This window comes from Papio anubis, chromosome 18, assembly GCF_008728515.1.
Source record: "Papio anubis isolate 15944 chromosome 18, Panubis1.0, whole genome shotgun sequence".
In the NCBI taxonomy this organism is placed as follows: Eukaryota; Metazoa; Chordata; class Mammalia; order Primates; family Cercopithecidae; genus Papio; species Papio anubis.
In genome coordinates, this window is record NC_044993.1 from 19583220 (window position 1) to 19609864 (window position 26645).

Here is a 26645-nt window from a genome sequence, read left to right on the forward strand (position 1 = left end):
TAACAAGAATAGAGGGAACTCCTAGAGGAATTAAAAGTAACCCCTACCAGGAACCTAGGGAAATAATCTATACAGAGAAAGAAACGACTTGTTTGAAATTCATTCACACTGGCAGGGTCAATAGAAAAATTTCAATGTAAATAACAGGAGACCTTAAATGCATGTTTGCTGAATGCTGAAGGATCCGGGGCAGAAACTGTGCAGAGGTTTCTGCAGTGGCCAAATGTTGCCTCTTATCACAGCAGAACAGCCATTAAAAGGGAAGTCCTGGGAACACAGTGAACGGAGATGGAGCCAATCAGATACCCCTGCGAGAGATTTTTAAAGATTTTTTTGTTTTTATTCTCCTTGTAGTCCATTTGGATCGGATAAGATTTGAGAGACTGATAATTTGCCATTATCTTAACCTCAAAGTTGAAGCAACATTTAAAGGCATTAATGCGGCTTTTTTTCCCTCCCAGGGGCATCTTCAGCTTCACACCACCGACTCTTCATTCGTCATCAGCAAGCTGGGGACAATTACTCACAAGACAATGGCAGCAGCGCCACAGCACCCTGGGTTTAATGCTATTTCTGTCTCTATAAAATCTTCAATAATTTGTTTACGACTTCCAAAATTCAACAACAGTGTGCAAATGCAATTCTACTTATGTTAATGTGCACCTCCTTTTCTCATATCACATTCTGAATAAAAATGAGGCAAGTACTCTGTTTTGAAAATATATAAGATGTGAACTTGCTTGGGGGGTGGGGGGACCTCCAAATGTACTATCCTATCAACCACATTTTTTTTAACTTAATAACTTAAGTGAACTGTTAGTGAAATTACAACCTGCTTGTGACACAATAAATTTACAACAAAATTCATTCCATAAATTATTCAATTCCAAGACTGCAGTCAAGGAGAGAAATATCACCAGGAGCAGGTGATTAGCATGTGAAAGGGAAAAACCATCTCCCTGCAGAAACAATCACTGTCAAAGCTTCCTATTGGAGTTTTGTAAAAATTACTGTTAAGAACACACATTTAAGGCTTTGTAGTTCCTATAAAAGGGCTAAGTATTTGATTTACATTAGATTCATTTGTTCTTTCTTCAACTGTCTCTTTCTCCTGCAAACCATAACTGCCTCAATAAATGCTTGCTCAATCAAGTGTGCATTAAAACAAAGGAATTTAACTTCAATAAAAGTGATGAATCAGGGCCAGAAGTTAACTTTTCCCTCCTCTGTGTTTCTTGCTACAAAGTAGGCAAAGCAGAAATTTACATCTGATGCTCCACAGGGGAATATCATTGGTTTGTATTGTGTGGTTGGTCATATTTGTAGATTCTTGAAGAAATCATTTGAAGCCAAAGTTGCGGGACAAAAGGGTTTCAACCAAACTACATTTGTGAACATGGTCTATAGGCAACCTATCTCTGTAAATGGAACTGTCTGCTTTCTACCAACTCAACACACAGAAGACAGTGCTGGTGGACAAAGAAAAGAGTTCCAGGATGTTTTCTGAAATCTGGCACACAAATCCCCAGCTGGTGGTATTTTCAGCCAGGTACTAGGAACATTTCTTACCTTCCGTGGTAGTTGGTCTTCAATAAAACAAAGTAGATATTATCACCTTTTTTCTTAATTCAAACAACAATGTGGGCTGTTCTCACATATTAATACATACGCTGTTCAGCAAATGCCTTAGAATCTGCTTTTCTTTAGGGGTTGCTCTTTTTCTTATAGGCATGTGTGATAGGCAGAACAATAGGAAATGTCCATGCCCTATTTCCCAGAACCTGTGAAGATGTTAGAATGCATGGCACAGAGGAATTAAGGTAGCAGATGGAATTAAGGTTGCTAATCAGCTGACCTTAAAATAGGGAGATAATCCTGGATTATCCAGGTGGGCGCAGTGTAATTACAAGGGTCTTTAAATGTGGAAAAAGGAGGCAGGAGAGTGGGTATCAAAGGGACATGATGTGAGAAAGACTTAACCAGTATAGAGACAGAAAGCTGCAATACTTTTTCATATCCATTATAAAGGTCAGAGCCAACACTTGCAACAAAAAACAGGTTAACAAGAGAAATGCTATATTCATCTGTTCTCATACTACTAATGAAGACATACCCAAGACTGGGTAATTTAAAAGGAAAGAGGTTTAATTCACTCGCAGTTCAGCATGGATGGGGAGGCCTCAGGAAACACAATCATGGTGGAAGGGGAAGCAAACACGTCCTTCTTCACATGGCAGCAGGAGGAGAAGTGCCAAGCAGAAGGAGGGAACGCGCCTTATAAAACCATCAGATCTTGTGAGAACTCACTATCATAAGAATAGCATGGAGGTAACCACCCCCATGATTCCATTACCTCCCACTGGGTCCCTCAGGACACATGGGGATGATGGGAACTATAATTCAAGAAGAGATTTGGGTGAGGACATACCAAACCATATCAAATGCATAATAAATTTATTTAATCAAAATTGTACAGGACACAGCAGCCGTCAGAAATGAAGACCCAAACACCCAGGGAAAACTGATTTTCTGTTTAGGTTCAGTGAAGAATGGCAACCATGTAGAAACGTGACTGGACAAAGAGAAGAATCTAATTGTGATAGACTGAGCAGGGAACACACAAGGCTTGTCTGTGCAGATTCTTCTTGGCCTCTCTGGGTAGCATTCCTTCATCTTCGGTATGGGGCAGGACACCTCTGGAATGAGCGCCTTCAAAGGAGAAAGCAGAGAGTGACATTTCTAGGTTTAACGGCTTGCTTTGGATGGGAGGGTTTCTAATTTCTAGGATCTACCTTGGGGAACAGGAATTCTGGTTTCTAAGACTTTGGAGGGGGAACAGGGGTTGGGTGACAGGAGGACAAGAGAAGGTCAGAGAGAGACTTTGTTTCTGACTCTGCTTTTGAGGCCTTCCAATGTCCTAGTGTTCAAAGCACTCAGTATGCCAATGTGCCATATTTTGGGGTATTGTTTTCTAAGCCCCAACACTGGCTGCTGCTGGCTCTGAAAATAGAGGAAGGGCAGTGGCTCATGCCTGTCATCCCAGTACATTGGGAGGCTGAGGCAGGCAGATTGCTTGAGCTCAGGAGTTCAAGACTAGCCTGGGCAACATGGCGAAATCCTGCCTCTACTAAAAATACAAAAATTAGCCGGGCATGGTGGCACACACCTGTGGTTCCAGCTACTTGGGCAGTTGAGGTGGGAGTAATGCCTGAGCCCAGGATAACAAGGTTGCAGTGAGCCAGGATCATACCACTGCACTCCAGCCTAGCTGAGTCTCAAACAAAAGAAAAGATAGAGGAAGGTACCGCGAGCCAAGGAATGCAGGTGGCCTCTAGGAAATGGAAAAGAGACAGAAATTAATTCTCCCCTAGAGCCTAGAGAAAAAACACAGCCCCATGAGATCTTACTCTCAGGCAGAAAGATCCCTCTTTGTACTTCTGACCTATCACTAGAGCTATAAGATAAATTTGCATTCTTTTAGACTCCTAAGTTTGTGGTAATTTATTAAAGCAGTAATGGGAAACTAATACAGAGTATTGACACAATACACCTGTTAACAATCTTAGCAAATTAAATTTAAGAGAGTTTAACTGAGCAGAGAACGAGACACAAATCGAGTAGGCTCCTGAGCAAAAGAGGTGCAGAGAGACCCTAGCGCAGCCATGTGGTGGGGGAAATTTACAGACAGAAAAAGGAAAGTGACATCCGGGAAATGGAAGTGAGGGACAAACACAGCCGGCCCCGGTTTCATCTCAGCCATTGCCTGATCTGAACACAGTTTGAACACTTGCCCCCTTTGCCGATACCTCACACCTTATTCTGAAAGGTAAAATGGTATGGAGAAAGGAAAGGAATTTGGCACATTGTTACTGTTTGTTAATAAAGGAAATCACAAAAGGAAAGGCTTAAAAGTTAATTTTACTTAACTCTCCCTAAAATTACATAGGTGGGAATATTTGTGGTTTCTGTCTGTTTTTTGAAACACAGTTTCACTCTGTTGCCCAGGCTGGAGTGCAGTGGCAAGATCTCAGCTCACTATAACCTCCGCCTCCCAGGTTCAAGCGATTCTTATGCCTCAGCCTCCCAAGTAGCTGGGATTACAGGTGCCTGCCACCACGCCTGGCTAATTTTTGTATTATTAGTAGAGACAGGGTTTCACCATGTTGGCCAGGCTGTTCTCAAACTTCTAACCTCAAGTGATCTGCCTGGCTCGGCCTCCCAAAGTGCTGGGATCACAGGTGTGAGCCACTGCACCTGGCCAGTAGGAATAATTTGGATGTGCAATTAGGTTTTGTTTTTTGTTTGTTTGTTTGTTTGTTTGTTTGTTTTGGTTTTTTTTGGAGATAGAGTCTTGCTCTGTCACCCAGGCTAGAGTACAGTGGCACAATCTTGGCTCACTGTAAACTCTGCCTCCCAGATTCAAGCAATTCTCCTGCCTCAGCCTCCTGAGTAGGTGGGATTACAGGCATGCGCCACCAAGCCAAGCTAATTTTTGTATTTTTAGTAGAGACAGGGCTTCACCGAGAATTGGATATCAGCTAGTATCAACCAGGGCTTCACCATGTTGGTCAGGCTGGCCTCAAACTCCTGACCTTGTGATCCACCCCCATCAGCCTCCCAAAGTGCTGGGATCATAGGTGTGAGCCACTGCACCTGGCCAGTAGGAATAATTTGGATGGGCAATTATGTTTTTGTTTGTTTTTTGTTTTTTGTTTTTTGTGTGTTTTTGAGACAGAGTCTTGCTCTGTTGCCCAGGCTAGAGTGCAGTGGCACAATCTCGGCTCACTGTAAACTCCACCTCCCAGATTCAGGCGATTCTCCTGCCTCAGCCTCCTGAGTAGGTGGGATTACAGGCATGCACCACCAAGCCCAGCCAATTTTTGTATATTTAGTAGAGACAGGGCTTCACCATGTTGGTCAGGCTGGTCTCGAACTCCTGACCTTGTGATCCATCCCCATCAACCTCACAAAGTACTGAGATTACCGGCATGAGCCACCACACCCGGCCTGGATAGGCAATTTTGTTTTAATTGCAATTAGCCTTCTTCCATTTATCAAAAAGATTCCTTAGTGTTTATGGATAGATATATCTTCCACCAGCAGTGGAATACTTTACTCTATCTAAAGCAATTCCTTCTTTCTTAGATAATGCCTCCTTCTCACCTATTGTCTGATTCTCCAGAGCCATAAGCCATTGCCTGGCATGTAGTTTGTGCTTTGATATACAGAAGCCACCTAAAAACCACCTTGACTTCCAACAGTAAATTGCTATTAGATTGTTCAGCGTGGAAGAAAACCAACATATAACTGCAGAATAAAGAGCTGAAAGGAACCTTATGCGATCTAGTTTAACCTCTTTATTGTATCACAAAAGTAAGTAGGATCCAAAAACTGGAATTCTCTTTGAAGGTCATGCAGTCTGGAGTGAAAGTAGCTTGAAATGCCAGCCCAGGTCTCTTCCCACAATGCAAGCTGCTGTCCGCTTGGGTTGTTTATATTCAGTCCTTCATTCATCCAACAGCAATTTACTGAGGGCCTACCTGTGTGCTGGGCACTGCTTTAGACACTGGTTATGCAGTGGAAAATAGAGAAACGAAGACCCTATTTTTTTGTTTGTTTGTTTGTTTTTGTTTGAGATGGAGTCTCACTCTGTCGCCCAGGCTGGAGTGCAGTGGTGTGCTCTCAGCTCAACGCAGCCTCCACCTCCCAGGTTCAAGAGATTCTCTGCCTCAGTCTCCCAAGTAGCCAGGATTACAGGTGCCTGTCACCACGCCCAGTTAATTTTTTTTTTTTTTTTTAATAGAGATGAGGTTTCTCCACATTGGCCAGGTTGGTCTCGAACTCCTGGCCTCAAGTGATCCACCTGCCTCGGCCTCCCAAAGTGCTGGGATTACAGGCATGAGCCACCGCGTCTGGTCCTCTATGTTAACTATGTAGTAACTACATAGTGAATAGTCTAGTGGGAGGAAACAGACACTACACAATAAATATGCAAACATGTGACAAGTGCTATTGAAAATGGAACAGATTGATGTGATAGAAAAAGACTAGGGGTCCATCTCAGATTGGCTGATCAGCAAGAACTTCCCCAAAAAGACCTGAATAACAAGAAGGAGACAAGCAGGATGTGAGCAGAGCCTTCCCGGCAGAGGGAACACAGACACAGACTACAGCACAGAAGCTGGTCTGAACTTTTGGAGGAAGGTCACAAAGGCCCATGTGGCAGGAACCTGGCACGGGAGGGCAACAGGGTGAAGGGGCAGTGTAAAAGGTGGGCGATGGCCCAGGCAAGCTCTGTATACACCTGTATTTCTATATGTGTTGACCTCCGTTTTGGAATGTGAAATGCTCATGGGGACGGATTTGTTTAATACACAAAGCACCTAATACTACCAAGTCAAATGAACTCAGACCTGTCCTGTCTTCATGGGGAAGGATTGGTTTCTTTTTTTTAAAGAAAAAAATTTTAGGAGATAAGGTCTCACTCTGTTGCCCAGGCTGGAGTGCAGTGGCACAATCATGGCTCACTACAACCTCAAATCCATGGGCTCCAGTGATCCTCCCATCTCGGCCTTCCAAGTAGCTGGGACTATAGGCGTGCAACACCACATCTGTCTAATCTTTTTATTTTTTGTAGAGATGAGGTCTCACTATGTTGCCCAGGCTCTTCTTGACCTCCTGGCTTCAAGCAATCCTCCCACCTCAGTCTCCCAAAGCGCTGGGATTACAGGTGTGAGACACTGCCCCTGGACCAAGGGTTGATTTCAAAAAAACAAAATCAACAAAATGAGTGGATTGTTGGCACTGATCAGTGGCATTGTGCTGGGTTTTATGAAGCAAGGGTTCACAAGAGCACTTCAAGATGGGAACGAAATAATTTCAACTAAAGGGAAGTCAGATATTCCCAGCATGGGGAAAGCTATTAGAAGTTACTAAGCGCACACACTATGCGCAGACAATCCAGTAGCTGCTTCCGCTCCATTATCCCAGTTAACACCCCGCTCTACAATGTCATATAAGAAGCCCTTGGGGCTGGGCGTGGTGGCTCACGCCTGTAATCCCAGCACTTTGGGAGGCCAAGGCGAGCGGATCACGAGGTCAGGAGTTTGAGAACAGCCTGGCCAACATAGTGAAACCCCGTGTCTACTAAAAATACAAAAAAAATTAACCAGGCATGGTGGCGGGCACCTGTAATCCTAGTTACTCGGGAGGCTGAGGCAGGAAAATCACTTGAACCTGGGAGGCAGAGGTTGCAGCGAGTCGAGATCGCGCCACTACACTCCAGCCAGGGCAACGGTGCAAGACTCCACCTCAAAAAAAAAAAAAAAAAAAAGCACTTGGATGCTGAGCAACCAGCTCGAGCCTGTATGCTGAGTGAGTGAGAGAATGGAAACTACACACTGGTCTCTCTCACTCCAAGGGTCATTCATGCCTTTCCCCTTTGACCATCTACCACTCACTTGACCAAAAACTAGTTTGCGCAAGTCATGTCATCTCTAAACAGTCCACTCTCTTCTTGCATGAGATGACAGGTCGGACCAGATGATCTCAAAAATCCCTGTGCCTCCAACATGCTGGGATTACGTGGTTCTAATCTATTGGAAGAACTGCCCTCCCTCATTCTTGCAGGCCTCTGTACCTGGAAATTTCCTCCTCTGTAGGCAGTAGAGCAGTTGCTACCTAACGATGAGAAATGCTTCCTACCGTCCAGAAGTCAGATTATTGCTTGCGTCGCTGACAACAGCAAGCACAAACCTGCCTTCCCCCACTGGTGGGGGAGGATAACAGGGTCATTACCAGCTCATGTTTCCTTTCATTTCCACCTCCTCAAATAAAAATCAACTTCCAAATCCCTGCGTCAATCTCAACACATGTATGTGCCAAGACACTATTGTGAGGAAACTGCATTCCCAAATGAACTTGAAGGGCAGCTTTCAGCAGCTTAATTTGCAAAGGCCAGTATTTCCCCTCTCCATAACGGGCTCACCTTCGTTGGTTCAACGTCAAATAGAAGCAAACAGAAACTTTGCTTCTAGAAAGCACAGATTATTTCAGGGGAGTAAAGTTCTCTGCCTTAAAGACTTTTCTACTTAACAGCAATCTCGACAATTTGGGAGGCCGAGGTTGAGAGTTTCGCTTGAGCTCAGGTGTTTAAGAGCAGCCTGGGCAACATAGGGAGACCCTGTCTCTACAAAAAATCTTAAAATTAGCCAGGCGTGGTGGTGCACACCTGTGATCTCAACTACTCAGGAGGCTGAGGTAGGAGGGTCTTTTGAGCCCAGGAGGTCAAGGCTGCAGTGAGCCATAATCATGGCACTGTTCTCCAGCCTAGGGGACAGAGCAAGACCTTGAAAGAAAAAAAAAAAAAAAAAACAGAGAAAGAAAGGGAGAGAGTCACCATCATGTAACATGTCAATAAGTCACATTTCCAGATTTGGCGTGTGGCTAATCATTTCTTCTTGAATTGTAAATAAATGAGAATTATTTTTATATTCTGGAATAAAAATTAAATATTTGAATATAGAGAGCCATTATTTTTAATATATTAAATTATCAAACTTAAAATATCTCATAATTTGGGTCAATTCTGACTACTCCATAAGGCAATGCTAGGACCAAAAAGACCCAGTCTTCCTATATACACTGCTTTTCTTTATATAGAGAGCAGGTCTTCCATGCCCTGAAAAAGTCATCTGACTCTTCTGAGTTGCCATTTGTTGTAGACAGTTGTTGTTTTTGCCTATCCCACATTCTGCATCTAGGTTTTCCTTTGGAAATTACCCCAGCCCAATCCAGTGTATCCATGGTTCAGGAGGAGTCAAATCCACACCCAGATCCAGGGGCAGGCACATGATCCAGGCCTTGTCAATCAGCCTATCCCATCCCCCTAATAGCAATTATGGCCCATAACACAAGTCTAATCAGAATTAATCTCTAGTTCATTGCTAGAGAGTCCAAGATAAAAATGTTCTCTTTCTCCTGGGAAAGGCACATCAACCTGGAGCTGCTGGAAGCCACTTTGCCAATACAGGTGGCAGCTTGCTTGAGAATAAATGAACACAAAGGAAAGTAAAGTAAAGATACAAGAGAATAAGTTTAGTCCAATAACACCACCGAAACTCCTGGATCCAACTGAGCCTGAAGCCTACATGGACATTTTAGGTATATGAGCCAATTCGTTCATTTTTTTTTTAATTAAGTTGGGTTAAGTTGTACTTTCTGTTACTTGCAACCAAAAAATTCCCATTGGATATATAAATATATATATTTATTATATATTATAATATATATAAATTTACATAAATTTATATATCGATATTTATATTCATTATATATCTATATATAAATTTATGTAAATTTATATTTTTATATCCATATATTTATTATATATAAAAATATATTTATATATTACATATTTATTTATATATAATATAATATATAAATGTATTTAAATATATTTTATATAATATATAAATATATTTTATATAAATATATATTTTATATATTATATATAATATAATTATATTATTTTATAAATATAATATTTATAATATATAAATATATAACATATAATATAAAATTTTTATATAAATATTAAATATAAAAATTTATATTTAAATATATATTATATATAAATATATTTATATTTATTTAATATAAATATATTATATATTATATATTATTAATATATAATATATTATATAAATTATATGTGTGTATGTATATAAATTTTATATGTATTTGTATATATATAATATATATATATTTTTTCCCATTTGGGGGTTGCAAGATCACAAAAATCCTATGAAAATCTACCAAGTGCATCTATAGAACAGAAACACAAAGTCTTAGAGAATTACTGGAAATCTTTTTCGACTAAGAAAAAAAAAATCACTGGTTAGGCATGATGACTCATACCTATAATCCCAGCACTTTGGGAGGCTGAGGCTAGAGGATTGCTGGAGCCCAGGAGTTCAAGACCAGCCTGGGTAACATAGGGATATCCCATTTCTACAAATAATGATGGTGTGCACCTGTGGTCTCTGCTATCCCGGAGGCTAAGGTGGGAGGATCACCTGAGCCTGGGAGGGCAAGGTTGCAGTGAGCTGTGATCACACTACTGCACACCAGCCTGGGCGACAGAGCAAGACCTGTGTCAGAAAAAGTGAAAAGAAAAGAAAAGAAAATGTGCTTATGAATGATTTCTAAGAGAAATAATGTAAGAGGATCTATATTCTTAGTTCCAGCAGCAGAAGAAAACTGTGGCAATCTGTTTTTTAAAAAATAAGCTCTCCCTAAAAATAGTAGCGTTTGATCCTGCAACTCCACTACTGGGTATATATACCCAATGGGAAAGTAATCATATCAAAGAGATACCTGCCCTTGTATGTTTGTCACAGCACTATCCACAAAACAACGTTATGGAATCAATCTAAGTGTCCAACAACAATGGGGGATTGAATAAAGGCCATGTGGCACCTATATACCCTGGAATACTACTCAGCCATAAAAACAAATGAAATCATGTCTTTTGCAGCAATATAGATGGAACTGAAGGCCATTATCCTAAGTGAAATAACTCAGAAACACAAAGTCAGGCCGGGCGCGGTGGCTCACGCCTGTAATCCTAGCACTTTGGGACGCCAAGGCGGGTGGATCACTTGAGGTCAGAAGTTCGAGACAAGCCTGGCCAACATGGCGAAACCCTGTCTCTACTAAAAATACAAAAATTAGCTGGGCTTGGTGGTGCATACCCATAATCGCAGCTACTCAGGAGGCCGGGGCAAGAGAATCACTTGAACCCAGGAGACAGAGGTTACAGTGAGCCGAGATCACGCCACTGCACTCCAGCCTGGGCAACAAGAGTGAAACTCGAAAGAAGAGAAAGAGAGAAAGAGAGAGAGAGAAAGAGAGAGAGAGAAAGAGAGAGAGAGAGAGGAAGGAAGGAAGGAAGGAAGGAAGGAAGGAAGGAAGGAAGGAAGGAAGGAAGGAAGGAAGGAAGGAAGGGAGGGAGGGAGGGAGGGAGGGAAGAGAGAGAGAGAGAAAGTCAAATGGCATATGTTCTCACTTACAAGTGGGAACTAAACAATGGTTCCACATGGGCATACAGAGTAGAGTAACAGACATTGGTGACTGCAAAAGGTGGGAAGGTGGGAGGGTGGGAGGCAGGGAAGGGGGTGAGGGCTGAAAAATCGTCTATTGGATATACTGTTCACTATTCAGGTAACAGAGACACTAAAAGCCCAGATTCACCACTATACAATATATGCAGGTAAAGAATCTGCACTTGTACCCCTTAAATAGATTTTTAAAATTTTTTTAAAATTTAATTTCTTCTATCCCTGCCCTCATGCTACATTTTTATTTTTATTTTATTTTATTTATTTATTTTTGAGACAGAGTCTTGCTCTGTTGCCCAGGCTGGAGTGCAGTGGCATAATCTTGGCTCACTGCAACCTCTGTCCCACCAGGTTCAAATGATTCTCCTGCCTCAGCCTCCTGAGTAGCTGTGATTACAGGCATGTGCCACTATGCCTAGCTAATTTTGTTGTAATTTTAGTAGAGACGGGGTTTCGCCATGTTGACCAGGCTGGTCTCGAACTCCTGACCTCAAGTGATCTGCCCATCTTGGCTTCTCAAAGTGCTGGGATTACAGGCGTGAGCCACTGCGCCCGGCCTCATGGTACATTTTTAGTTTGAATAGGCCATCAGCAGGTTATCTTTGTGATACAACATATCTGGGATGCCACTAGGGAATAAATATAATGTAGATAAATACCTAAGTGATGAAATACAGTTTTCCAAAAAGTGTACAAATTATGTGTAAGTATTATACATTGTCCTATGCTTGAACCAAAAAAGCCTTCTCTACTACACCATATATGCTTTGTCTTTAAATTATTATACAATTTGGCAAAATTTGTTTTTCCATTCTTCTAGGGAACAAAAATGTTACAGATCTGTAGTCATTAGTAAATCTAACGGTAAAAGCGATCTAAATTTGAAAAGTGCTTAGTGAGTGGTGAGATCACAAGCCATCTGGAGAAAGATGGGCTGATAGAGAAATGAAAGCCAGAACACAGTGCCATGAAGGCAAATCCCACGTAGCCCATTCAGGGAAAGTGTCAGGAGATAATGCAGAGAACAGACAAGGAAATAAATAGACATCGCCTGCCTTGATACTCCCAGTAACATTAAATAGATCAAGCAATGACAGTGATGACACCATGCATTTACTAGGCAGTGCTTGTTCTCCAAGAATCTCAAAGTACTTTGCCAAACTCTTACATCAAACAGTGACAGTCACAAGAGATACTGGAAGGCACGATTCCTATTTTTCCCATATGACAGACCCAAGGCACTCAGATTCTGAGAGGTCCGCCTTGGAGGGGCATGCATTGTGGAACACCTCTGATGAGACATTAAAAGACAACCACCAGGATAAAAAGTGGTGAAGGAAAAAAAAACAGAAAATATTAATCCACAAAACAGAGGAAACAATTTTGTCCAACAATTATTATGGTATGCCCTAAAGCAATGTTTAAATGTACTGTAGTGACCACAAGGAATTGTAAAGCTTAAGAAATACTATCGTTACAGAGTCACATTAGAGGTCTTAAGGCATTAACCTGCGATGAGATTGGGGTGTCCTGACCTAAATGGCAGTACTTACTCTGGGCGGATGTGATGGTTAATAATGAGTGTCAACTTGATTGGATTGAAGGATACAAAGTATCGATCCTGGGTGTGTCTGTGGGGGTGTGGCCAAAGGAGATTCACATTTGAGTCAGTTGGCTGGGGAAGGCAGACCCACCCTTAATCTGGGTGGGCACCATCTAATCAGCTGCCACCGTGGCCAGAATATAAGCAGGCAGAAAAATGTGAAAAGAGAGACTGGCCTAGCCTCCCAGCCTACATCTTTCTCTTGTGCTGGGTGCTTCCTGGCCTTGAACATCAGACTCCAAGTTCTTCAGTTTTGAAACTCGGACTGGTTCTTCTTGCTCCTCAGTCTGCAGACAGCCTATTGTGGGACCTTGTGATCGTGAGAGTTAATACTTAATAAATTCCCATATATATATATATATTCCATTAGTTCTGTCCCTCTAGAGAACCCTAATACAGCAGGGAAGGGTATAACATATGGAAATAGGCAGAAAACCTCATCGTGGGAAAATGTAATTAGCATAAGGACACATGATCAAGCTTGGAACAAATGTGGGCTACTGTGTCTAACCTGGAGTTCAGAGTAGGATAGGAACCAGGACTCCTGAGCAGGAAATTGTTTCCTTAGAAGCCAATTTTCCAGGACCCATCTTGGAACCACTTCACAGAAAGCAAAATGGAAAAACAGTGTGACAAGACTGAAATGATAGAATCCTGAGATTTCTGCTATGAGGGAAGATTGGAAGTAATGCTCACTGAAGGGAGATGGTTCAAAATGGATATAAAATGAGGTTATCAAAATGGATGAAAATGATGTTATTAAGATGCACAAGAGGATGGCAAAGGGAGGGCCATTACCAAGGAGGGGTATTAGAGGCTATGTGCAAGAACAGCCCAAGTTCAAAATGGTGTGGATGTCAAATTCAACGGCTACAGACAGTGTACCAGAGGCCAGATTTTGAAGAGTTTGTTAATGAACTCAGTTTTATAAATATTTTAGAATACTATCTTATGCACTACTTAGTACAATTCACAGTGACGGTGTTAGAGTTGGGAGAATCCACATATCAAACACAGTAGCAATTTTTATAAAGCCAAAACTACAAGAGATAACTAGGAAATATACATAGAAAAATACTAACAGCAGTATGTTTAACTGACAATTCTCATCGCAAGACAGATCAAATGGTCAGGTTAAAGTGAGACTATAGACAACTTAGTAAGGTAACTATATGCACATCAGTCAAACCAGGTACTCTGACAATGGAGAATCTACCTTCTCAAACATCCATGAAACACTCATAAAAAGAGACCACATTGGCACAAAGAAAATAAAACAATGCCCCACAAAATAGAAAAGATACAGAAGTTTCTGAACATAATGCAATAAAATCATTATTTTAGCAACAAAATCAATAAGCAAAAAGGCCTTGATTAACATTCTCTTCATTAAAGAACTCAGTTTTGGGGGTTTTTTGTTTTGTTTTGTTTTGTTTTGTTTGAGACAGAGTCTCACTTTTTCTCCCAGGCTGGGAGTAGAGTGTCACGATCTTGGCTCACTGCAACCTCCACCTCCCAGGTTCAAGCGATGCTCCTGCCTCAGCCTCCTGAGAAGCTGGGATTACAGGTGCGCACCACAATGCTGGGGTAATTTTTGTATTTTTAGTAGAGATGGGGTTTCACCATGTTGACCTGGCTGGTGTTGAACTCCTGGCCTTAAGTGATCCGCCTGCCTCCGCCTCCCAAAGTGCTGGGATTACAGGCATGAGCCACCACACCCGGTCTACTTCACAGTCTTAAATACTTATGTCAACAAAATGGAAAGACTAAAAGTAAATGAATTAAGTTTCCAACCCACCAAATAGACAAAGAACAACAACATTAACTAGAAGAAAGTATTAAGCCACAATTACTTTTGCACCAACCTAATAGAAAGAATTAATAAAGATTAAAGCAGAATCACTAGGTTAGAATACAGAAAAATAGTCAAAACTAACATATAAATAAGTACATAAGAAAACAAGCAAGCAAGCAGGTAATTTGAGAAAAGACAGTAAAATAGATAAGTAGTTAACCTACTAGTACAAAGAAGAAAGCAAGAAAAAATTCATAAAATAAATGACAAAAGAGGGGGTAACTATGACAACAGAAAACTTTAAAAATTATGAGATTTTTTCCATAACTCTGTAAATAAATTTGAAAACCTAAATTAAAATGTATCCTTTCTACAAAAGTATAATTTTTTAACTGAAGAGATAGAAAGCCTAATAAATAAATTTCCATAGAGGAAATATGGGAAGTTGTCAGTGACTCGACCCTCAAAAAGGGCCAGGATTATTAGGTAGTTCTACAGAGCAATTTCACAGGGAAGTTCTACCAGCCTTAAAGATCACATGATTCCGGTGTTAAACTTCCAAATATAGGAAGAGAAGAGAAAACACTCCAAATTCTTTTTATGACAGTATAAGCACACTGATAACAAAATCTGATAAAGATTGCAATAAAAAGAAAATGACAGACAAATCATCCTTAGAAATATCAGTGCAAATATCCTAAAGAAAACATTGGCAAGCAGAGCCCAGTGGCACGTTATAACCCGGAATAAGAGTTTCAGGAATGGAAGAAATATTCAACATTAGGAAGCCCACTAGTAAAACTCACTATACCAATCTAAGAGGAAAGTTCCTATAATCAACTCCACAGACGGAAAAACTGGTGACAAAATTCAATGCTAAGTCCAGGTAAAAACATGCAATACAATAGGAATAACTGGTGATTCCTCAAATACCCGGAGTCAGAAATACCATTTGACCCAGCAATCCCATTACCGGGTGTATACCCAAAGGAATATAAATCATTCTATCATAAAGATACACACGTGCGTATGTTCATTGCGGCACTATTTACAATAGCAAAGTCATGAAATCAACCCAAATGTCCATCAGTGATATACTGGATAAAGAAAATGTGGTACATGCACACCATGGAATACAATACAGCCATAAAAAGGAACAAGACCATGTCCTTTGCCGGGACATAGATGGAGCTAGAACCCATTATCCTCAGCAAACTAACAAAGGAACAGAAAACCAAACACTGCATGTTCTGACTTATAAGTGGATGCTGATTGATGAGAACACATGGACACAGGGAGGTGAACAACACACACAGGGCCCCTGTTGGCGGGTGGGAGAAGGGAGAGCATCGGGAAGAACAGCTAATGGATGCTGGGCTGAGTTCCTGAGTGAGGGGATGATCTGTGCAGTAAACCACCATGGCACATGTTTACCTATGTAACAAACCTGTACATCCTGCACATGGACCCTGAACTTAAAATAAAAGTTGAAAAAAATAAAAAAGCAAAAACAATAGAAACGGTTGTATACTTCCCTGTTAGTCTGAGTCCCCCGAGACAAGGATGTGTGTACCAGTAGTTGATTTGGGAGGTGATTTTCAGGAGGCACTGTGAGGGAGTAGGGAATTGAGACAAGTAAAGCTAATGAGAGGTGCATGAGGGGTTGACATTGTGGGCAACTGAGGTTCAGTCCCCCTTGAGATCTTCTGAGAGCCCATGTGGAACACGCCACTGAGTTGTTCCCTAGAAGGGTGAAAAGTGGGAGTATTTATCCATTGACTCCCAGACCTCATTGGTTGGGGGTCCCTTCTAGGGGCCATAGTTTCACAGGATACCTGGTGTGCCCACACAGGGCCACGCCCTCCCACTGCTGGAGAATGTGCTCAAGCAGTAAGTGGCAGGAAGTTTGCCGTATGGACAGGAACTATCTACAGGTGACCTCTGGGGTAGCTGCTGGTATCTGGGTGGGCAGGTGCATGTGTGTGCACATATCCATGTAAAATTGGTGCAGAAGCCAGCTTCTGACATGGGGGAGAAGCACTAGAAGTATTCCTGCTGCTGTTACACACAAAGATGCTCACAATTACCACTCTATTTAACACCATATTAAACCAACACAAGTAGACCAGAGAAGAAAACTAGATGCATAAGATTGGAAAGAGGCAAAGCTATCTCTAGTTTGAGATGATATGATTTTGTACTCATAAGCCCAATGAAGAAACTGAAATAGCACAACAAAATATAAGATAATTCAGTAAAATAGCAGTATGTAAAATTAATTAAAAAGAAATCATGGCCAGGCATGGTGGCCCATCACTTTAGGAGGCTGAGGTGGGAGGATTGCTTGAGCCCAGGAGTCCAAGACCAGCTTGGGCAACATAGAGAGACCCTGTCTCTACAAAAAATTACAGAAGTAGCCAGGCATAGTGGCATGCAACTGGAGTCCCAGCTACTAGGGAGGCTGAGGTAGGAGGATCCCTTGAGCCTGAAAAGTGGAGATTGCAGTGAGCTATGACTGCACCACTGTGCTCCAGCCTGGGTGACAGAGTGAAACCAGGAAGAAAGAGAGGAGAGGACGGGAGGGAAGGGACGAGAGAGGAGAAGGAGCGAGGGAGGGAAGATAGGCAGGCAGGAAGGTGATAGAGAGAAAGAGAGAGAGAGAGAAAAAAAAATCACTACCCTTTATAGAGTAAAACACCAGTGAGAACATATAATAGGATGGAATATCCCACTTTCAGTTAGGAGCAAACTTAACTAAAAATGTGTGAAACCAAATAATATGAGAAAAAATTTGAAGTATTACTAATGGCTTTAAAAGTATTTAGAAAAAGAAACAGCATATTCTTGGAAAGACTCAAAGTCAATTCTTCTTAATTTAAAGCAATCCAACAAAAATAACAGCAGGATTTTTTTCTGGAACTAGGCAAATTGATTCTGAAATTAACATGGAAACATAAAATTTTAAATAGCTAGAAGATGAAGAGAAATGATAGAACAGACCTACTAGGTATCAAAATACACCAATTTAAAGTGTGCAACTGGTATTTGAAGAAACACATAAGCATGTGGAACAGAATAGAAAGTCCGGAAATAGACCCAAATGTATAAAGGCATGTATTATATCATAAAGAGGACATTCCAAACTACTGAGATGAAGAAGGGCATTTTAATAAATTACAGTGGGACAACTGGGTGGCAGTCTGGGGAAAAAAGATAAAGTAAGTCCCCTACTTCACATTGTGCACAAGTATAAATTCCAAAAGAATTCAATGTTAAAAGGTAGAAAATGAAGTGCTAGAAGTGCTAAAGATTAAAAATGGAGTGGGGGAGGCCTTTGCAAGTAAGACTTCAAAATTCAGAAGCAATATAAGGTTGATAAATTCGACTAAAAAAAATTCAAAACCTTCTGCACGCCAAAAAAAACAAAAAAACACACACCATAAGGAAAATTAAAAGGCAAATGACTAATGTGGAGAAGATGGGGAGGTTATAATTTATATTACAAAGACTGAGCTCCCTAATTTATAAAGATTACCTGGCATGGCACAGTGGCTCACACCTGTAATCCCAGCACTTTGGGAGGCCGAGGCGGGCAGATCACGAGGTCAAGAGATCGAGACCATCTGGGTCAACACGTGAAACCCCGTTTCTACTAAAAACACACACACACACAAAAATTAGCCAGGCGTGGTGGTGGGTACCTGTAGTCCCAGCTACTTGAGGGGCTGAGGCAGGAGAATCACTTGAACCTGGGAGGTGGAGGTTGCAGTGAACCAAGATTGCACCACTGCACTCCAGCCTGGTGATAGAGTGAGACTCTGTCTGAAAGAAAAAAAAAAAAAAAAATTACCTACAATTCAGAAAGAAAACAACCAACAATTTGAAATAAAGATGACAAACAGCACAAACAGTCCTTGCAGGCGTTGGAGGCAGGATGCATGAAAATGGCCATCAAGCATATGAAAAATGTCTCAACCTTGCTCACAGTAAGATAAAGGTCGATAAAACTACACTGAGATATAGACCATTTACCACCTATTAGAGTGGCAAAAATCCAAAACTCTGACCACACTCTTGTCAGTGGGGCTGAAGAGAAAAGATACCGAATACACTTTGCTGGTGAGAAAGAGAAAATGGTGCAACTCCCGTGGAGAGCAATCCGGCCATTTCTACCAAAACACAACTGCACTTGCCTTTTCACCTAGCAATCCTACTTCTGGGAATCTATCCCACAGATAGATCTACCCACATTAAATGGCATACGTAGAAGATTATGCATTACAGCATTATTTGCCATAGCACAAGATTGGAAATGATCCAACGGCCCATGAATAGAAGACTGACTGAAGAAACTATGGATATATTAACCCAATCAAACACTATGAAATCAAATGAAAGTATGAACAGTATTTCTACTTAGTGATGTGGAAAGATCTCCAAAATATTTGTTTAAAAAAAAAAAAAGCAAAAGTTAAAGCTAATTGTGTAGTATGCTCCCCTTTCCATAACAGAAATAAATAAATATACATTTATATTTGCTTTCCTTTGATGAAAGATACACTGAAAAAATAAACAGGAATCTAATAGAAATTGTTATCAATGGAGGGCAGAACAATGAGGAGGGAAGGGGATGGAAGCAAGAATTCTGAGTGTAACTTTTAATTATTTTTAATTTTGAATTATGTAAATGTATTACCTATAATAAAAAATAACAATCTGAAATATTCCAGAGAGGAAAACATATATAACCTACAAGGAAATAAGAAACAAACTGATTTCAGATTTCTGATGGAACAATATAACACTAATATCCAAAGAGGAAAAGATGTGAATCTAAAATTCTGTAAGAGGTAAAAATATTTTTTCAAAATAAAGACCTTTCTAACATGCAAAGACTCCGTTTGTCATATACAAACTCTCTAACAAGTTTCTCGTACGCACTGCAGCAGCACATATACTAAAATGGAAATGAAGGATAACATGCAAATTTGTGAAACATTCCATAATTTTCCAAAAAAAAAAATTTAAATCAATATTTTTTAAAAGAATTTTTAAAGAATGCACTCCAGGAAGAAAAAAAGAATCTGAGAGAGAAACTGGATATAAAAAGCAGGGGTGAGCATAAAACCCGGAAAACTAATTACATTTAAATAAATGTTGATTGCAAAGAAAAATATCTTTTAACAATTTGGAACTAAAGACTTGAAAAATGTTGGAGTAGATAGGAAGTAAAGGAAGTAAAAATACATCAAAGTTTTCACCTTATTCAGGGACAGGGGAAGGGTAGTTGTCTTAGTCCATCTGTACCAGTCAGGGTTCTCTAGAGGGACAGAACTAATAGGAGATATATATATATCTCCCCATATATATAGATATCTCCATATATATATATGTCGCTCCACATATAGGAGTTTATTAACTTGCACAAGGTCCCACAATAGGCCGTTTGCAAACTGAGGAGCAAGGTGAACAAGCCCAATTCTCAAAACTGAAGAACTTGGAGTCCGATATTCAGGGGCAAGAAGCGTCCAGCACGAGAGAAAGATGTAGGCTGGGAGGTTAGGCCGGTTTAGTTTTTTCAAGTTTTTCTGCCCGCTTTATATTCTAGCCACACTGCCAGCTGATTAGATGGTGCCTACCCAGATTAAAGGTGGGTCTGCCTTTCTCAGCCCCACTGACTCAAATGTGAATCTCCTTTGGCAACACCCTCAAGGACACACCCAGGATCAATACTTTGCATTCTTCAATCCAATCAAGTTGACATTCAGTATTAACCATCACACCATCTATACTACTATAACAAGATATCTGAGACTGGGTAATTTACAAAGAACAGAAACTTATTTTCTCACAGTTCTGAAGACCGGGAAGTCCAAGATCAAGGCACCAGCATGCTCGGTTGTCTGGCGGAGGCTGTTCTCTGCTTCTAAGGTGGTGCCTTGAGCTCCATCCTGTGCAGTAGAGAGTCGTGCTGTGTCCTCACATGATGGAGGAGCAAAAGAAAGTGAACTCATTCCCTCCACACTTTTGTAAGGGTTCTAATCCCATCCGTGAGGGCTGAGCCTTCAAAACCGAACACCTCTTAAAGGTTCCACGTCATATGGGCTATTAAGTTTCAACACCTGAATTTTGGACGGGACACATTCAAAACACAGCAGTAGTTTACATGATGGTGGGAAGTATAATGCACGTATAACACACGTATAATCAAATACGTGTGTTAAAAGTCTAAGTGTAACTACTAGAAGAATAGGAATGGGAGGTATAACTTAGAAACCTGGAAGAAAAAAATGGAATAAAATAGATGATGGGATAATCCAGTCAACCAAAAATAGGCAGAAAGAGGGGAAACTAAAATGGCACAGTGTAACAGAAAAATAAATAAATAAGTTCAAACACATTGGTAATAATCATCTGGGTGAAGGATGAATTATACATTAAAATAGAATTTTCATTTTGCAATTAAAAAAACCACAGGCTATTTTTTAAAGGCATACCTAAAGATGACAGAAAGAGAGAAGACAAGAGTATAAGAAAAGATATACCAAACAATTCTAAACATCAGGAAAAAACGTAGAATTTTAGGCAAATGCAGTAAAAGGATAAAAAGGGATGTTTGCCAAGAAGATGTAACATATAAACTTTTGGGTATATTTGAGAATTGCAGCTTTCAGGAACCAGTAGATAAAATAGATGAACAAAAAGTAAGAATATAGAATATTTGGCTAATCTAATTAACAAGTTTGATCTAATAGATATAGAATATAACATTGAACACAATAAAGAACATCCTTCTCAAACACTCAGGATGCTCACAACAGAAAATTGATCATGTATTAGGTCATGAAGAAAAATCTCATCGACTCCCGTAAAGCAGAAATCATAGAAGCCATATTGATTGATCACAATGAAATAAAATTAGATTCATCATCAAAAAGATAGACAAAAAAAATCCATAGACTTAGAAACTTTAAAACCCCCTTGAGAATAATTCTTATGTTTAGGAGAAAAATCAATACAGAACTTACAAACTACATTTAGAAATGAATGACAACAAGGCCATCATGATTTAGGTAAAACAGTATTTAAGGAAAACTTAAAAGCACTTCTGGCCCTGCTCTTCCACTTCCTGGTATCTTCCTCAAAGGAACGTTTTCACTGTGCATCAAGACTTGTACAAAGGCTTTTATCGCACTATTGTTTGTCATGCTTAGCCGTTCCTCTATTGATGAACACAGGTTTTTTTCCAAGTCTTTCTAGCACCATTCTATGGAATACCATACAACAGTGAAACAGAATGAAATAGAGTTATGTGTGCTGAAATGGTAATACTTCCAAGGCATAATGTTAAGTAAAATAGACAAAATGCAGAAATAAAGGAGATGTGATACTTATTATATTATGATAATTTAACAAAAATTAAAACTATTGCATTTCTACAAGTACATATTCTATTTTACAGAGAAAAATATCAGGAAGGATAGATGCTGAACAGTGTACTACTTTTAAGGAAGGAAATAGGATAGAAGGAAAGATCAAGGGGACATTCAATTAATTCTACTGTTTGATGGTTTTTTACAACAGGAAGATATTTACTTAATATTTGTGTACTAGCAAAAGAAAGTTCTCTATGTGAATGATTCTAAGGTGATCATACATGAGTCATCTCTTAGAGACAAATTTTGTAGAAACCACTCAGTCAGCTTGTATAATAATTTTTGCCCAGGCAAGTTTTTACTGATAAAGCTAGCTTCTTTTGATTTAGAACCCGAAGGGAAAGTAAGGCATTAGATGATTTTCATCGTGTTTTGTTAATTACATCATTTCACATTTCTAAATTACAGACTAGAAAAATAGCTAAGATAGAAGGGGCAGAAGAACTTAACTGAAGCCCTATTTTACAAACTCTATTTATTGTTTAGAAATTGTGACGCTATCATCTGTAAAATAAATCTTCAAAGCTCTTACCTTCACCAATATTAACATATTTTATAGCTCTGCATCTTAGGTTCAGCCTTAAACATAGGGGTCTCTTTTAGAAGAAAAACTCATCAATGTCATTAGCAGTGCAAGACAGAAAGCAAAACATAAACGACAAATATGGGAATGAAATAAAATGTTACATGAAGAAAGCACAAGGCAAAAAATGTGTAACCCATTTCACTAGCTGCACAACAAAATATTAAAATAACTCTCAGATACACTGGTTGTTAAATGGGGAGGGGTATGGGTGAATTAAAAAGTTACTCTAATTTAAACAAAATTAATAAAGAAATGTTCTGCATGAGTTTTTTTTTCCTGTTTCTACTTCTAATCATTTATCATGCAAATGAAAGCAGTAATGGAAAATGTAAAGAAAACAAATTCTGCAATGTACTAAAACTAGTATCCAGCAAGAGATAAGATAGAATATCAGAAAGAAGGAGTCTGAAAATTAGCTGTCTGTACAATAACTGGGAGGGAAAATGGTTTTGTTTAGCCTGGAGGGATTTTTTTGTAGCAAACTGACTAAATTAAAATCCAGTCTATTAAATCCAGTATCATACTAGAAAATGCCTTTTCCTTGCACTTTTAGATAAATTTTCATTGATCTCATTTTACGCATGATTACATTTTTAATGAGTTATGCAATATTTCCAGGCTAATTTTAAATCCCCTCTCTCCTCTCCCCCTTCCACTTACTGCTTGCTGGATTAACATTTCTGATAAATTGTTGGACCAGAAAGAAGGAGCATTACCAAGATGAAATAAATTACTTCCATTTTTTTTTTTCAGCTCCAGAGTGATAATAGGAGAATACAAATGCCCACTGTTTAATTATGCCACATCTTCCAATTCATTTCACAAAAACAATTATTTTATTTTTATGTAATAGGCATGTTACCTTGTATTCATTATACATAACCCCGCATGGTATATAGTCTATTAGAATAAAAAAATTTCACCCTGACATTGATCAGGTAAACTTGGTGTATGGACATCCTAAAAAGGAATAGCCAAGAAGCAACTCATAATATAAAAAGGATATGGAGACAACTGGAAAGCCTACATGCTGACAAATAGTTATTTTTTAAAAGATTCATACTGTTTAAAATTAACCTTCAAGCAAAATACAAAAAAATACTGTGCATAAGTGTCTCAAAGAGTCTCAAAGAGATCCATTTCTGTATGGGATGGGAGGCTAGGGGAGTTCTTTGAGTACAATCTCCAATATAAGGAAAGTAAGGTCATTTTTCTCTATCTGCATCTTCAGGCCTACATAGCAAGAGGAGAGATGATTTGATGGGAGTCACTGGAATTCCAGCCTCTATCCGAGAAAGGAAGTCAGAAACCATTAAAGTTGGGACCTGTGACCAAGACATTTGTAAGAGTTCTTAAATATCTTCCTCCCATTGCAGTTATTTTTATAACTCCCTGTCTGATTCCTTGAGATGACTAAGAGGAAAACTTTTTAAATAGATTAACCTTTCTAATTCAGTGACATATTAGATGATTAAAACAAAATTCAGCTCTATGGTGCTTTAAAATTATGGATCTTGAAAGATTGAAACTAAACATGGGAAAAAATTTACCAGGCAAATACCAACCAGAAGAAAGTTGGTAGATGGTATAATAATTTTCGTAATGTACACACATGCACATATGCACATACATACATACATGCAAATGAGCACACACAAAGCATTAGCTTGTATGTTCCTAATACAATATAGCTTCAAAATATAAAAATTAAACACTGACAAAAATTAAAAGAAAAAAATGATAGAGGAAATGACAGAGAAAAGATTGAACATATTAAGTGAATACCTGAAAGATATAAAGAAAAAGGGCACAAATTGAACTTCTAGCAATGTAAACTATAATGTTTGAGATGAACAATATACCATATAAGATTAACAGGAGATTAGGCAAAGCAAAAGAAAAGATTGGCAAGCTTCAAGACATAGCAACGTGTCTATAAACTAGAACTATAAAATGGAACACCAATTAAAACAAATTAAAAGACAGGAAAAAATGAACAAAACATTAGTGAACTATGAGACAGCCTCAAATGGCCAAATACAATGTAATTGGCATCCCTAAAAGAATGCAGAGGTGATATTTAAAGAAATCATTAATGGCTGAAATTTTTCCAAACTTAAAATCTATAAGCCTATGAATCCAAGAAGCTCAATGAACTCCAAGCATAAGAAACACAAAATTAAGGCATGTCATAATCAAACTGCTTAATATCAGCAATAAAGAGAAAAATGTTAAAAGCAGCCAGAGAAGAGAAAAACAGACATATTGTATATGGAGAAATAGAGAAAGGGGAAGGCAGATTTCTCTCTGGAAACAATATAAGCTAGATAATGGTGAACCAACATCTTTAAGATACTGGCTGGAATACAGGGGAGGAAATCAGTGAAAATTGCTAAAAAATGAAGATGAAATAAAGAAATTTTCCAGACATACAAATATTGAAAGAATTAATCACCAGAAGACTGACACTATCAGAAATGATAGATAAGTGCTTCAAAGAGAATACAAGTGAGACCAGATGTACACAAATGAAAGAAGAATCCTAGAAATAGAAACTATAAGAGTAAACATAAAGAATTATTTTAAATTTAAATCTCTTTAAAAGATAATCAACAGCTTAAAGCAAAAATAATAGCAATGTATTATAGATATTTTAACATGTGTAAAAGTGAAATGTATGATCACAGTAGCTCAAAGGCCAGGAGGGGAAGTAGAAATTAAAATATATTATTGTAAGGTTTTTATACTATAAGTAGTACAAAGTCACTTGAAGATATACTATAATATGTTAAAAGTATATAATATAAATTCCAAAGCAACCAATTCTTTAAAAGCAGAGCTAATAAGCAAATAAAGTAGAAACATAGAATAATAAAAATATTAATCTAAAAGAATACAGAAATAGAGGACAAAGGGAACAAAAAACAAAAAAGACACACAGAAAACAAATAGCAAGACTTTAGATTCAAATCAATCATCTTAGTTCATCACATTAAATGTAAATGGTCTGAGCATCCAAATTAAAAGGCAGAGATTATCAGATTAGGGGGAGAGAAAATAACACCCACTCTATGCTGCTACTTTTTTTTTTTTTTTTTGAGATGGAGTTTTGCTCTGTTGCCCAGGCTGGAGTGCAGTGGTGCGATCTTGGCTCACTGCAAATTCCGCCTCCTGGGTTCATGCCATTCTCCTGCCTCAGCCTCCCGAGTAGCTGGGACTACAGGCACCCATTATCATGTCCAGCTAATTTTTGTGTTTTTAGTAGAGACACGGTTTCAACTTGTTAGCCAGGATGGTCTCAATCTCCTGACCTCGTGATCCACCCTCCTCAGCTTCCCAAAGTGCTGGGATTACAGGCGTGAGCCACTGCACCCAGCCTATAATTTTTTTAAGTAAAAAGGATGGAAAAATATATTCTTACTAATGTAAGTTGAAAGAAAGTGAAAATGGCTATATTAATATCAGCCAAAGTAGATTTCAGAGCAAAAATTATTATTGGGGATGAAAAAGGTCATTTTATAATAATATAGGACTTGATTCATCAAGAAGACATAAAAATCATAAATATTTGTGTGTTTAATAACAGAGCTTCAAAATACATGAAGCAAAAACTGAAAGAACTAAAAAGGAAAGTAGAGGAATCTACAATTATACTCTAAGATTTTCACTCATTTCAATAATTGATGGAACAAGTAGACAGAAAATTAGTAAAGACATAGAACATATGAAAAATGCTATTAACCAACTTTATCTAAATGACACTCATAGAATACTCCACCCAATGACAGCAGAATATACATCTGTTTCACATGCCTATGGTATACATAAGATAGACCATATTTAGGATCATAAAAGAAGTCTTAATAAATTTAAAAAGCATTCAAGTCACATAAATGCTTCTCTGGCCACACTGGAATTAAATTAGAAATCAATAATAGAAAGATTTCTAGAAAATCCTCAAATGTTTGAAAACTAAATTATACACTTGAATATAATCCATGGATAAAGGAAGAAATCAAACAGAAATTACACTATTTGGAATTGAGTGAAAACTAAAGCACAACATATTGAAATCTGTAGCTCTATTCTTCACTGTATTTCTTGG

The 26645-nt window shown here is 38.8% G+C and overlaps 1 long non-coding RNA gene across 1 annotated transcript in view; it reads right to left on the reverse strand.

The window, feature by feature from the left end:
- Positions 1-2436: 2436 nt before the first annotated feature.
- The window catches only part of LOC103880529, a 96176-nt gene continuing 71967 nt past the window's right edge, over positions 2437-26645 (reverse strand). The window contains exon 6 of the long non-coding RNA XR_004179735.1: positions 2437-2709. This is a non-coding gene — a long non-coding RNA (uncharacterized LOC103880529). The remainder of the gene's footprint in view (positions 2710-26645) is intronic.